Here is a 15,076-nt window from a genome sequence, read left to right on the forward strand (position 1 = left end):
CCAATATTGGAAGACAGCTATCATGTCATCCCTAGTCCTTCTTTTCATTAGACTTGTTGTTGTTGTTAGCTGCGAAGTCATGTCCGACCCATCACGACCCTATGGACAATGTTCCTCCAGGCTTTCCTGTCCTCTACCATCTTCTGGAGTCCATTTAAGCTCACACCTACTGCTTCAGTGACTCCATCCAGCCACCTCATTCTCTGTCGTCCCCTTCTTCTCTTGCCCTCAATCTTTCCCAGCATTAGGATCTTCTCCAGTGACTCCTTCCTTCTCATTAGGTGGCCAAAGTATTTGAGTTTCAACTTCAGGATCTGGCCTTCTAAAGAGCAGTCAGGGTTGATCTCCTCTAGGACTGACCGGTTTGATCGCCTTGCAGTCCAAGGGACTCGCAGGAGTCTTCTCCAACACCATAGCTCAAAGGCCTCAATTCTTTGGCGCTCGGCCTTTCTTATGGTCAAACTTTCATTGCCATACATTGCAACTGGGAAAACCATAGCTTTGACTATACACACTTTTGTTGACAGGGTGATATCTCTGCTTTTTAGTGTGCTGTCTAGATTTGTCATGGCTTTCCTCCCCAGGAGCAAGCGTCTTTTAATTTCTTGTCTGCAGTCTCCATCTGCAGTGATCTTGGAGCCCAGGAAAATAAAATCTGTCACTACTTCCATTTCTTCCCCATCTATTTGCCAGGAACTGAGAGGGCTGGATGCCATGATCTTAGTTTTCTTAATGTTTAGTTTCAACCCAACTTTTGCACTCTCCTTCTTCACTCGTAACAAGAGGATCTTAGGTTGTTGATATTTCTTCCGGCAATCTTAATTCCAACTTTTGATTCATCTAGCCCTGCCTTTCTCATGATGTGATCTGCATATAAGTTAAACAGGCAGGGTGACAGTATATAGCCTTGCCGGACTCCTTTCCCAATTTTGAACCAATCAGTGGTTCCATGTCCAGTTCTCACTGTTGATTCTTGGCCCACATATAGGTTTCTCAAGAGACAAATAAGATGGTCTGGTACGCCCATCTCTTTAAGAACTTGCCACAGTTTGTTGTGATCCACACAATCAAAGGTTTTAGCATAGTGAATGAAGCAGAAGTAGATGTTTTTCTGGAACTCCCTAGCTTTCTCCATGATCCAGTGTATGTTGGCAATTTGATCTCTAGTTCCTCTGCCTCTTTGAAATCCTGCTTGTACTTCGGGTAGTTCTTGATCCACATATTGCTGGAGTCTAGCTTGTAGAATTTTAAGCATAACTTTACTAGCATGTGCAATGAGTTCAATGGTAAGATAGTTTGAACATTCTTTGGCACTGCCTTTCTTTGGAATTGGAATCTAAACTGATCTTTTCCAATCCTGTAGCCATTGTTGAGTTTCCCAAATTTGCTGGCAAATTGAGTGTAGCACTTTTACTGCATTGTCTTTTAAGATTTTGAATAGCTCAGCTGGAATACTGTCACCTCCAATAGCTTTGTTGTTGTTCAGCTTTTCTAAGGCCCACTTCACTTCACATTCTAGGATGTCTGGCTCGAGGTCAGTGACCACCTCATTGTGATTATCAGGGACGTTAAGCTCATTCTTGTATAGTTGTTCTGTGTAATTTTGCCACCTATTAATCTCTTCTGCCTCTGTTAAGTCCCTGCCATTTTGGTCCTTTATCATGTCGATCTTTGCATGGAACGTTCCCTTCATCTCTCCAATTTTCTTGAAGAGATCTCTAGTCCTATTGTTTTCTTCTATTTCTTTGCACTGTTCATTTAAGAAGGCATTCTTATCTCTTCTAGCTATTCTCTGGAATACTGCATTCAATTGGGTGTATCTTTCTTTTTCTCCCTTGCCTTTCACTTCTCTCCTTGTCGCAGCTATTTGCAAAACTTCCTCAGACAACCATTTTGCTTTCTTGCATTTCTTTTTCTTTGGGATGGTTTTAGTTGCTACCTCTTGTACAATATTTATATTTATATTTATTTGATTTATATACCGCCCTTCTCCCGTAGGACTCAGGGCGGTGTACAGGGCAATAAATACCAAAAATACAAGATACAAAAATTAAAAACAAATTAAACAATTGTGCCTGATACAATAAATTAGTTACAATCTATAATTAAAACCCCAAACCCATCAGACCAGGCTGGATTGTTCAAATAAATAAGTTTTTAGATCACGTTGGAAGGAGTGGAGGTCAGGAGCCATCTGGAGCTCAACCGGTAAACGGTTTCACAGGTCTGGCGCGCCCACAGAGAACGCCCTTCCCCTGGGGGTCACCAGTCGACATTCTCTGACCGGTGGCACCCTGAGGAGGCCCTCTCTGTGGGAGCGCACTGGATGAAGGGAAGTTGACGCCAGCCGCAGGTGCTCCTGTAGGTAATCCGGACCCATGCCATGTAGGGCTTTATAGGTCATCACCAGCACCTGGAATCTCACCCGGAGGGCAACCGGAAGCCAATGCAGCTCACGGAGCAGAGGTGTAACATGGGAGTATCGGGAGACCCCCAACACAACTCGCGCAGCTGCATTCTGCACCAGTTGAAGCCTCCGAGTGGTCCTCAAGGGCAGCCCCATGTAAAGGGCATTGCAGTAGTCTAATCGAGAGGTCACAAGCGCATGAGTGACTGTACGCAAGGCATCCCGGTCCAGATAGGGCTGCAACTGGCACACCAGGCGAACCTGGGCGAAGGCCCCCCTAGTCACAGTTACTCTATGATCTTCTAAGGAAAGCTGTGAATCTAGGAGGACCCCCAAGTTGCGAGCCCTATCTACGAGGGGTAATAACTCAACCCCCATAGTAAGAGGTGGAATAATCTGAATTTCCCGAGATGCCGGCATGCACAGCCACTCAGTCTTGTCAGGGTTGAGCCGAAGCCTGTTCCTCCCCATCCAGACCCGAACCGCCTCCAGGCAACGGGACATCACGTCGAGGGCATCACTGGGGTGGTTTGGGGGTGGAGATGAAAAGCTGGGTATCATCAGTATATTGATGATACCCAACCCCCAAACCACGAATGATCTCGCCCAGTGGCTTCATATAGATGTTGAACAGGAGAGGCGAGAGGACTGACCCCTGAGGAACTCCACAAATGAGAGGCCTCGAGGCCGACCTCTGCCCTCCTGCCAACACCGACTGCGAACGTCCCAGGAGGTTGGAGGAGAACCACTGCAAGACAGTGCCTCCCACTCCCAACCCCCTGAGACACCGCAGTAAGATACCATGGTCGATGGTATCAAAAGCCGCTGAGAGGTGTAGTAGGACTAGGACAGAGGAGCAACCCCTGTCCCAAGCCTGCCAGAGATCATTCACCAGCGCAACCAATGCCATCTCCGTGCTGTACCCGGGCCTGAAGCCCAATTGGTACGGGTCCAGATAATCAGCTTCCTCCAGGAACAAAGGGAGATGATGTGCCACCACACTCTCAACAACCTTCGCAAGAAAGCGAAGGTTGGAGACCGGACGATAGTTGTTTAAAACAGCTGGGTCCAGGGCAGGCTTCTTGAGGAGGGGTCTCACCACCGCTTCCTTTAAGGTGGCGGGAAAGCTGCCCTCTCTCAAAGAAGCAGTTATCACTGCCTGGAGCCAGCCTCATGTCCCCTCCCGAGCTGCATAAACCAGCCAGGAGGGGCACGGGTCCAATAAACACATGGTGGAGCTCAGCTTCCCCATAATCCTGTCCACATCTTCCAGAGTCACAGGATCGAACTCCTCCCAGATGACTTCGCCAAGACCACCCATGTCCTCACCGTCAGACTCTGCCCAGTCGGAGTCCAAACCGGTCCGGATCTGAGCGATTTTGTCCGACAGATGTTGGCTAAACTCCTCGGCACGACCCTGCAAGGGCTCCTCCCTCACCTCCTGATTAAGGAGGGAGCGGGTCACCCTAAACAGGGTGGCCGGGCGGTTATCTGCGGATGCAATGAGGGTGGCAAAGTAATTAGACCTTGCCATCCTCATCGCCGCGAGATAAGACCTCGTAGAGGACCTTAGTCGCAATCGGTCGGATTCAGACCGGCTGGACCTCCAACAGCTCTCTAGGCCCCGTCTCCGACGCTTCATCTCCCAGAGCTCCGTGGAGAACCATGGAGCCCACTGGGATCTGCACCGGGTCAGGGGCCGCATGGGTACAACTCGGTCGAGTGCCTCCGTGGCTGCCTTTTCCCAGGCTTCCACTAGGGCATCGGCCGAGCTGTGAGCGAAGGCGGCAGGTGGGGACCCAAGCACGGCCTGGAACCGCTCAGGGTCCATTAAGCGCCTAGGGTGGAACCATCTTGTTGGTTCAACAACCCCACGACAGGGAGTGGCAAAACGGAAGACCAGCCGCAGGAGATGATGATCGGTCCATGACAGGGGCATAACAAATGGGGAACCCCCACCCAGATCATCTAACCACCGTCCAGATAGAAAAATCAAATTGAGCGTGTGACCCCCCCATGAGTTGGGCTCTGAATTACTTGCATCAGGTCCATGGCCATCATGGAAGCCATGAACTCCCGAGCTAACTCAGATGATCCCCCCCAGGGATGGCAGATTGTTGTTGTTGTTGTTAGCTGCGAAGTCGTGTCCGACCCATCGCGACCCTATGGACAATGTTCCTCCAGGCCTTCCTGTCCTCTACCATCTTCTGGAGTCCATTTAAGCTCACGCCTACAGCTTCAGTGACTCCATCCAGCCACCTCATTCTCCGTCGTCCCCTTCTTCTATTGCCCTCGATCTTTCCCAGCATTAGGCTCTTCTCCAGTGAGTCCTTCCTTCTCATTAGGTGGCCAAAGTATTTGAGTTTTAGCTTCAGGATCTGGCCTTCTAAAGAGCAGTCAGGGTTTATCTCCTCTAGGACTGACCGGTTTGATCGCCTTGCAGTCCAAGGGACTCGCAGGAGTCTTCTCCAGCACCATAGTTCAAAGGCCTCAATTCTTTGGCGCTCAGCCTTTCTTATGGTCCAACTTTCACTGCCATACATTGCAACTGGGAAGACCATAGCCTTGACTATACGCACTTTTGTTGACAGGGTGATGTCTCTGCTTTTTAGTGTGCTGTCTAGATTTGCCATGGCTTTCCTCCCCAGGAGCAAGCGTCTTTTAATTTCTTGGCTACAGTCCCCATCTGCAGTGATCTTGGAGCCCAGGAAAATAAAATCTGTCACTGCCTCCATTTCTTCCCCATCCATTTGCCAGGAATTGAGAGGGCCAGATGCCATGATCTTGGTTTTCTTAATGTTAAGTTTCAACCCAAGTTTTGCACTCTCCTTCTTCACCCGCAACAAGAGGCTCTTTAGTTCTTCTTCACTTTCTGCCATTAGAGTGGTATCATCTGCGTATCTTAGGTTGTTGATATTTCTTCCGGCAATCTTAATTCCAACTTTTGATTCATCTAGCCCTGCCTTTCTCATGATGTGCTCTGCATATAAGTTAAATAGGCAGGGTGACAGTATACAGCCTTGCCGGACTCCTTTCCCAATTTTGAACCAATCAGTGGTTCCGTGTCCAGTTCTCACTGTTGCTTCTTGACCCGCATATAGGTTTCTCAAGAGACAAATAAGATGGTCTGGTACTCCCATCTCTTTAAGAACTTGCCACAGTTTGTTATGATCCACACAATCAAAGGCTTTAGCATAGTCAATGAAGCAGAAGTAGATGTTTCTCTGGAACTCCCTAGCTTTCTCCATGATCCAGCGTATGTTGGCAATTTGATCTCTAGTTTCTCTGCCTCTTCGAAATCCTGCCTGTACTTCTGGTAGTTCTCGATCCACATACTGCTGAAGTCTAGCTTGTAGGATTTTAAGCATGACTTTACTAGCATGAGAAATGAGTGCAATGGTGCGATAGTTTGAACATTCTTTGGCACTGCCTTTCTTTGGAATTGGAATGTAAACTGATCTTTTCCAATCCTGTGGCCACTGTTGAGTTTTCCAAATTTGCTGGCAAATTGAGTGTAGCACTTTTACTGCACTGTCTTTTAAGATTTTGAATAGCTCAGCTGGAATACTGTCACCTCCACTAGCTTTGTTGTTGCTCAGCTTTTCTAAGGCCCACTTCACTTCACATTCTAGGATGTCTGGCTCGAGGTCAGTGACCAACTCATTGTGATTATCTGGGACATTAAGCTCATTAAGCTCATTCTTGTATAGATGGCAGATTGAAGTCACCCAAAATCGTAAATTTGGGGAACTCAATCACCAACCCCGAGAAGCTCAGGCAGGGCTGCTGCTACGTGACTAGGCGAAAGGTACACGAGCAGCAAGCCCAACTGAGCCCTAAGGCCACATCTCAGGAGGAGAGACTCACACCCAGCTATTTGGACAACGGTGGCCTCCCGTGGACATAAGGTCTCCCTCACAACTACCGCCACACCCCTGCCCCTACCCTGAGCCCGAGGCTGGTGAAGCACCTGGAAACCTGGTTGGCAAATATCGACCAGAGGGACACCTCCCTCTGGGCCCAACCAGGTCTCCGTATTGCAAGCCAGGTCTGCATCATCCTCCTCAACCAAATCACGGATGAGAGGAGCCTTATTGACTACGGACCTGGCATTAAAATACACAAGCCTGAGCTCAGGTGGCTGCTCATCCTCGTTCCCGGAACCACGGGACGAAACCAGAGGTTTGGAGCACATCACCACTTGAAGACAGCGGGGACGCACTCCCGGGTGTTGATACGGCCCTCTGTTTGAACGCCTGCTGCCATTCCCCAACATCGTGGGAATAGATAATCCCACACCCTGCTCCGGGGCCCCGGGGGCAACCAGCCCAAGCCCCGTCCTGCCGTGATCTATCCCAAGCCTGGCCTGAACAGCAGTTGGTGGACACCCCCCAAAATCTGACCAAAACCGCAAACCCTCCCCCTTCCCTAACCCTATAAAATATTTCGATAAAAAACAAACCAGGAGCCTCTTCTTAGATTTATACCGGAGGCTCCTATCCCTGCCCAACCATCTCTCAGGGTCCCAACAATTGGGCCCTTCATCAAGAGGAGAAGTAAAGAAGCAGGCGGGTCGCACCCAGGAAGGGGGGGCACCCCTGAGAGCGAATCAGTCCATGCTAGTGTAATATAGGCGAGCCATAATTGTCAATGCAGGTCCAGCAAAGGCAGACCCATGATTGATAAGGAGGATCTAAAGTCAGAAGGTAGGTAGATATCCAGTCCGCCAAACCAGCTCCACTGCCACTCGAGCCGGGCGACCTCCGAACAGGTCGGCCACCATCCTCTCACGATGGTCACAGGCCTGATGGTGCAATGGTTCTGAGATAACATCTGCCAGCTCCTTCAGAACTCTGGGATGTAATCCATCAGGTCCCAGTGATTTATATCTGTCATGGTTGGATAGGTGGTATCTTACCATTTTGTTGCTTATTTTATTTTTTGTGTCTAGTTTGTCTTTTGCAGTGGTTGTTTTGGTATGCTTGGCTATAATTTCTTTTTGTGTGAAGACTGATGCAAAGAATGAGTTAAGCAGCTCTGTTGCATGTTATTTCCTTGCTATCTTCTCTCTTTAGTGGGCCTACAGTTTCCTTGACTTTTTTCTTGTTAATATGTTGGAAGAAGCTTTTTTTTAAATTATCCTTGATTTCTGTTGCAAGTCTTTGTTCATTCTGGGCCTTTCCTGACTTTGCATGTTTTGATTGTCTGCTGGTAATAGGCCTTAGTTATGTGCCCCTCTTTCCATTTTTTGTATTTGTCCTTTTTGTCTTTCAGTTTGTCAGAGATATCTTTGTGCACCCATGCTGGTTTCTTCTTGAATTGCTTGTTTTTTCCCCCCAGTGGTATTGTGCTGGTCTGGGCTTTTATGATCACATTTTTCAGAGTTTCCCATGCTTCTTGGGTTGTTTTCCCCTTTAGGATTTTCATCCATTGAATCTTTCCTTGGTTCTCTCTGAGTTTGTTGAAATCAGCTCTTTTGATGTTTAAGACACTGGTTGGATTGTTTTCTATTGTTAGTGTTTGTGTTATATTAAATTCCAGCATGACATGGTCACTTTCTCCCAAAGTTCTGGCAACTTCAACTCCCTCTATCACTTCTTCTCTATTAGTAAGAATTAAGTCCAGTATAGCTTTACATCTAGTTCCCTCCTCCACCTTTTGGATGACAAAGTTATCATCTAAGTTGGTTTTGCATGGATTGTTGTTATTTTATTTCAGACAATACTGATATTGATAATAGATGTACTATTTAAACAATGGTAAAATATTTTTGCACGTTTGTATGGCAAAAAACTATACCAAAAAACCAAAATTAAATATAAATTATTGCAAGATGCTAAAAAAAAGATGTGTTAGGAGTACACCTGCTGTTTGGCATGGATGAAGATTGAGAGATGCTGAGAAGCAGGAGAGATTGGACAACCATTTGTCTGAAATGGTATAGAGTTTCCAGCTTAAACCGGGGCAGAGGGGGCTGGAATAGATAACCTCCATGGTCCCTTCCAACTCAGTTATTCTGTTTTCTGAGGTTGTTGGAGTTGGAAGAAGTTAATTTGAGATTTGAGTGACATGATTGTTTATGTTAATGTAGATTTCAATAATCATTTCATTAGCCATGCTGTGTTCAGGGTATGGAATAGGTATAAAATAAGATTGATTCCCAAAATTCTTATATGGGTATTATCCCCCAAAGTTTTTTTTTAAAAGAACACATCCAAACAGTTTTTCATTATATATATGCATCATATATATACTTTGCAAGGGCCAAGTGTAACTGTGTGTACCTCAAGGTCCAGTCCACCATCCAAGTACTAATCAAAATTAACTCTAATTAGCCTTTTTAGTCATTCAGGATTATGCAGCCAGGATTAAAGCTAAAGAGGTTGACAACAAAATGCCATAAATATTAATAAATAAAAGCCCTGGTCAATTCAAATGCCTTTCTAACAATTTCTATCAACTTTTTCACACAGAAATTTAGGCAGCTTCTTTTCAAACAGTGTTCCTCAATTACTTCTAAACCCAAATGTAAGTAATAATCTCCACTTATTTTATTATTCTTTACCTTACTTAACTTGATTACTAAACAGCAAGTGAGTTTGCATCTGTGGTTTCCTCATTACTGTTGCTGCACCCGCTCATTACACAAAGTAATTGTCCGTTTCTTGGGGAATAGCAGGAGTTTGACATTATTTCAAGGTTTCAAGGCACTTTTAGAGATACAGCTGACTTCCCCAATTTCCTCATTAACTGCCTTTTGTGGTTCTTGAACAAAGAACCACATTATTAAATATTGATTTCCTCTCTTTTTAGGCCTGCCAATTTTACCATTTTCAGTCTTACTGGCCTCCTACTATTGAGTGTATCTGTGGTAAATTGATTTCTAATTTTGCATGTTTATATTTTTATGACTCTGTAGTCCCTTAATTATGGGTTGAGTCAAGGTGACTGGGTGGAGTTGAGCATTTACTGGCTGGACACCCTTCCTGGTGCTATGCAGACTTGTCAGCAGATATTTTTTCTTTGTCCCCTAGAAGAGTGTGATATCTCTCTTGGAGACTCTCCAGATTCCTCCTCAGAGGTGAGCTAATGGAGGATGAGCCCATTCCTGCCATCCCAGGAAATGAGTTGATTAATGGCTCTGAACAGCCAGCCAAAAGATCATTAGAGGAGGTTTCAGCTGGAGAAAGCTTGCAGTGGCAGATGGCCATTGAAGAGGAGGTGGAACTGCCATCTGCACCTGAACTGAAAACACACAGGGCATAGAAATGGCAGGAGCAACAGGGGTCAACCAGGCTACTCAGGAGAAGAAGGCCCAGCCCATCTTGATTGGCTGCACTGGAAAGCTGGATATTTATGACACAGAGGGAGGCCTTGCTGGGAACAATGTGTTGGTTTTCTAGCTGTTTGTTTGATCATCATGCTTCACCATGTTTGGAATTGTACCTTGAAGAATCTGAACTTTCCTTGCCGGCTTGTGTGTTTATTTAGGTTTTGCCTGTTAGATATAAGTTTGTTTGATGGAGTTATTTGTTTGAGCAACTTTCAATTGCTTTATGGACCATTGGGCCATTGCTTTGTGGACTAATCTTGGCCTGCTGATGGCTGGACTTAATTGGGGCAGTTCTGAGTTTTGGTGAAGAGAATTGTTGGGGAATATTAATAAACTCACTAAACCACAGTTACATGTGTGTGTGAGTGAGTGGGGCAGCACAGAGAGAAAGATTTTGCTCAGAAGCAGCAGCAATATCTCCAACTGAAGTAACTGGGTATTTTGGGTAGCCACTGAGAGGCTGTTTTGAAAGCTGGTTAATGGGCTTTAGTAAGGAAATCTGTGAATAGGATCTTCTGCTTGAACTTTCTCTTTTTAAGAGCAGAAAAGAAGTTTGGAAGGAGCAGAGACAGTACCATAAAGTCAATGATTAGAAAGAATAAAAATACGATTCAACAATGAGATTATCATAGTGGCTACATCAGGAGTCAGTTAGAAGAGCTGTGCAAGGTTCCCAAATTGCATTCCAAAATATGGGGTGTAGAAGGGCGAGTCCAGCACCTCCCAGTGCCTCATTGTAGCAGTAGCGCTTCTTTACTGCATTAAGCAGATACAACACAAACCACCTTGCAGCAGGAAGCACCATGTAACTTAGAAAAGCACAAAGCCATTTTTCAAATTTCTACAAAGTACTGTATTACACTCTCAGAGGATTTAACCTAAAGCATCCACATACAGAAATACAGACTGCAGAAGTCAATTGTCATTTGAAGAGTTTTGCCAGAAAGGCTGTGTGCCTTCTATGTATTTTTCATCTGTAGATTTTCAGGCATGAGGAAAGAACTGCGCTCTCTTTGTTCCTCCTGGTCAGACTTTCTACAAATAGCGCATAATGTAAAACTCCTTGTATGCTCAGCACCTATTGGTTAACTATGCAAAATATTCATGGAAGACTCAGATAAATGTGTCCCTTTACAATGATGAAACCATATAATTATAATCATAATAGTGAAGTTGGAAGGGACCTTGTAGGTCATCTAGTCCAACCCCCTGCTCAGGCAGGAAACCCTGTACCATTTCAGACAAATGGCTGTCCAGTCTCTTCTTAAAAACTTCCAGTGTTAGAGCATTCACAGCTTCTGGAGGCAGGTTGTTCCACTGATTAATTGTTCTAATTGTCAGGAAGTTCTTCCTTAGTTCTAGGTTGCTTCTCTCCTTGACTAGTTTCCATCCATTGCCTCTTGTCTTGCCTTCGGGTGCTTTGGAGAATAGCTTGCCTCCCTCTTCTTTGTGGCAGTCCCTGAGATATGGGAACACTGCTATCATAAAATAAATAAATAAATCTTTTGTTAAACTAGACATACCCAATTCTAGTAGCCGTTCCTTATATGTTTTAGCCTCCAGACCTCTAATCATCTTTGTTGCTCTTCTCTGTACTCTTTCCAGAGTCTCAACATCTTTTTTACATTGTGGTGATCAAAACTGGATGCCATATTCCAGGTGTGGCCTTACCAAAGCATTGTAAAGTGGTATTAGTACTTCACTTGATCTTGATTCTATCCCTCTATTAATGCAGCCTAGCACTGTGTTGGCTTTTTTGGCAGCTGCAGCACACTGCTGGCTCATATTGAAGTGATTGTCTACTAGGACTCCGAGATCCCACTCACAGTTACTACTATTGAGCAAGGTACCACCTATACTATACCTGTGCATTTGATTTTTCCTGCCTAAATGTGGAACCTTACTTTTTTCACCATTGAATTTCATTTTGTTAGATAGCGCCCAGTGTTCAAGTCTGTCCAGATCCTCCTGTATCTTAAGCCTGTCAACTGGGGTGTTGGCTATTCTTGCCAGCTAGGTGTCGTCTGCAAATTTGATGAGTTCTCCATCTATTCCCTCATTGGTGGGAATCATTGATGAAGATGTTGAAGAGCACTGGGCCCAGAACAGAGCAGTGGGGCACCCCACTACACAATTCCCTCCATGTAGATGCGGTTCCATTGAGGACCACATTCTGAGTACGGCCGGTCAGCCAGCTATGAATCCATCTGGTGGTGATGCAGTCTAACCCACATTTTTCTATCTTATCAAGTAGTAGTTTGTGAACTACCTTATCAAATGCCTTACAGAAGTCCAAGTAAATTATATCCACAGCATTCCTCTGATCCACTAATTTTGTCACTTGGTCAAAGAATGCAATAAGATTTGTCTGGCACGATCTGTTTTTGACACACCCATGTTGGCTTTTAGTTATGACTTTGTTTGCCTCTAGGTGTTCACTGATTCGTTGTTTGATTATCTTTTCCATTATCTTCCCAGGAATTGAGGTCAGGCTGATAGGTCTGTAATTTCCTGGTTCCATTTTTCCCCCTTTTTTGAAGATGAGATCTACATCAGCTCTTTTTCAGTCCTCTGGTAGTTCCCCAGTGCTAAGTTAATGTAGATTTCAATAATCATTTCATTAGTCATGCTATGCTGAGGGTATGGAATGAATATAAAACAAGATTGACTCCCAGAATTGTTATATGGGTATTATCCCCCAAAGCTTTTCCTAGAAGAGCACATCCAAACAGTTTTCATCATATATACAGCAATACTTTGCAGGGGCCAAATGTACCTGTGTGTACCTCAAGGTCCAGTGCACCATCCAAGTACTAATCAAAGTCAACTCTACTTAGCATCTCTAGTCAGTCAGGATTAGGCAGCCAGGATTAAAGCTAAAAAAGTTGACATGCCATCATTTCACCTTCAGAAGACACAGGATTTTTCATTTGAAATAATGCTAACGTTTGCAGGTTGGGCTGGGCTGGGCTGGGATTAGATTTCATTGTATTAACTTTTTTTTGATATTTTGGGTAATCAACTTGCTGTCACATAGGTTTTCATAAAACCCATTTTAAAACACCAAACAAATGCAGTTTCGTATTGGCCAGGCTTGAACACTTTATGGTGTTCTCTCAGGGATCAAATTCAAACAGCTTTGTGAGAGATTTGGAGGAGGAAGCATGAGACTTATCAACCTGCCTTCTTCTCAGACAGAAGTCCCATAAATTCCTTTCAGTATTTCAAAGGAGTTTAGCTTGGTCAATTTAAAAATGCCTTTGAGGGAGTACGGGTGGAAGCAGGATATGTGAAATGTCCTCATGAAGCTTTCCTTCACTTTCCATCTGGCAAGTTCACTGAGATAACTGAAACTAACATGTTCCTTCTCTCAAGCTTAACTATTAGTCCCAAACAGCAAAATGCCATAAGTATGAATAAATAAAAGTCCTGGTCAATTCAAATGTCTTTCTAACAACTGCTGAACAGTATCAACCTCTTCACACAGAAATTTAGGCAGCTTCTTTTCAAACAGTGTTCCTCAATTATTTTTAAACCCAAATTTAAGTAATAGTCTCTACTTATTTTATTATTCTTTACCTTAACTTGATTACTAAACACCAAGTGAGTTTGCATCTGTGGTTTCCTCATTACTGTTGCTGCACCCACTCATTACACAAAGTAATTGTCCATTTCTTGGGAAATAGCAGGAGTTTGACATTATTTCAAGGTTTCAAGGCACTTTTATTGATGCAGCTGACTTCCCCAATTTCTTCATTAACTGCTTTCTGTGGTTCTTGGGCAAAGAACCACATTATTAAATACGGATCTCCTTTCTTTTTAGGCCTGCCAATTTTACCATTTTCAGTCTCACTGGTCTCCTACTATTGAGTGTACCTGTGGTTAATTGATTTCTAATTTTGCATGTTCATCTTCTTCTATGAGGTCCTGTATCAAGGCTATTTGATGGGAGTCCACAGAAATTGGCTCCAACCCTCAAGGCAAAGCTTAGGAGATGTGGCTCAATAAACAACTTTTCCACTCATTGCCGGGAACTTTCAATCCATTGCTCACCAACAACCAAGCTCAATACTTGCCTCTCTGAGGGACCCTCCAAGTATGCTTTTTCACTGTAGCAATTCTTTTCATCTTGATCACTTAACATTTTCTCTATTGTAGTTCTGCATCTAATACAGAAATTGTTAAATCTTTCAGTAGCTTTTTAAAAATTCTTCTTCTCATCCTTTACTCCAAGGATCCTTTCTCAGAGCAATTGTATCGCAGATTGGGAGAAGAAAAAAAAGATCGAAGAGAAAAAGATGTTGAAAAATAGGCAAATGTTGAAAAGTCATATTTAGTTTGTGAAACTAGGATGATTTTATATATAACTAAGTCTGAGTATTTTGTTTTGTGAAAACAGATTTTAAGTTACTGTGTTATTCAGGGTATGGGGAAATGCTTTTGGTTCACTTTGAAATCATCTCTAAATCTCTACAGCATCCATGGCAACTGGATCTGACACCTCAGAACCAACAGAGCTTACAGAATAACCGATTTGGAAGGGACCTTCTAGTCCAGTCCCATGCTCAAGCTGGAAACCCTGTACCATTCAAGACAAATGGCTTTCTAAATTATTCTTAAAACCTCCAGTGATGGAGCACCCAAAACCTCTGGAGCCAAACTCTCACAGTTACTGCTATTGAGCCACGTATCACCTATTCTATACCTGTGCATTCACTTTTTCTTGCCTAAGTGTAAAGCCATATTGTTCTCACCACTGAAATTTAGGGATAAGTAATAAAAAATATGGCCCTCATGAGATCCTTTGTAGCTGAAGCAGCAGGAAACATTCAATGTAACTCACAGCTTTTGGAACCCAGCTCTCCTTCTCCATTTCAGTTAACCTTCTGTGTCCCACAGGACTCCTAATAACCCTCAATTAAGGCTGCAGGAATATTTCCAACTCTGCATATATTCTCTGTCTTCAGGGAAATAGAAATCACCTGGATGAGGGAGGAATACTTCAGTGAAAGCCAAATCTGTCTGTGCTTAACCTGAGTGCCACAAAGATCTACCCAGAAGCAGAGTAGCTGTTTCCCCAAAACCCACCCATAAAAATGTGTCGCCCATGATAGCAGTGCCAACCCCAGATTTCTACCACTTGGTTCTAAGGGCTCTGCCCAAACTCTAGCCATTAGTGAACATGGCCAAGCATTATCATTGTGGGCTGTAGAGTTTGGGCAGCAATTCAGTAAGGAATTTTCTTTGCCCCATTAGGACACTGCAAGTCCTGAGCCTCCAATCTTTTATAACCATAGCAGGATAGATGTTAAATGAAGTCTGCTGCTCTTCTATGC

The sequence above is a fragment of the Vipera ursinii genome (assembly GCF_947247035.1).
Source record: "Vipera ursinii genome assembly, chromosome: 1".
NCBI lineage: Eukaryota > Metazoa > Chordata > Lepidosauria > Squamata > Viperidae > Vipera > Vipera ursinii.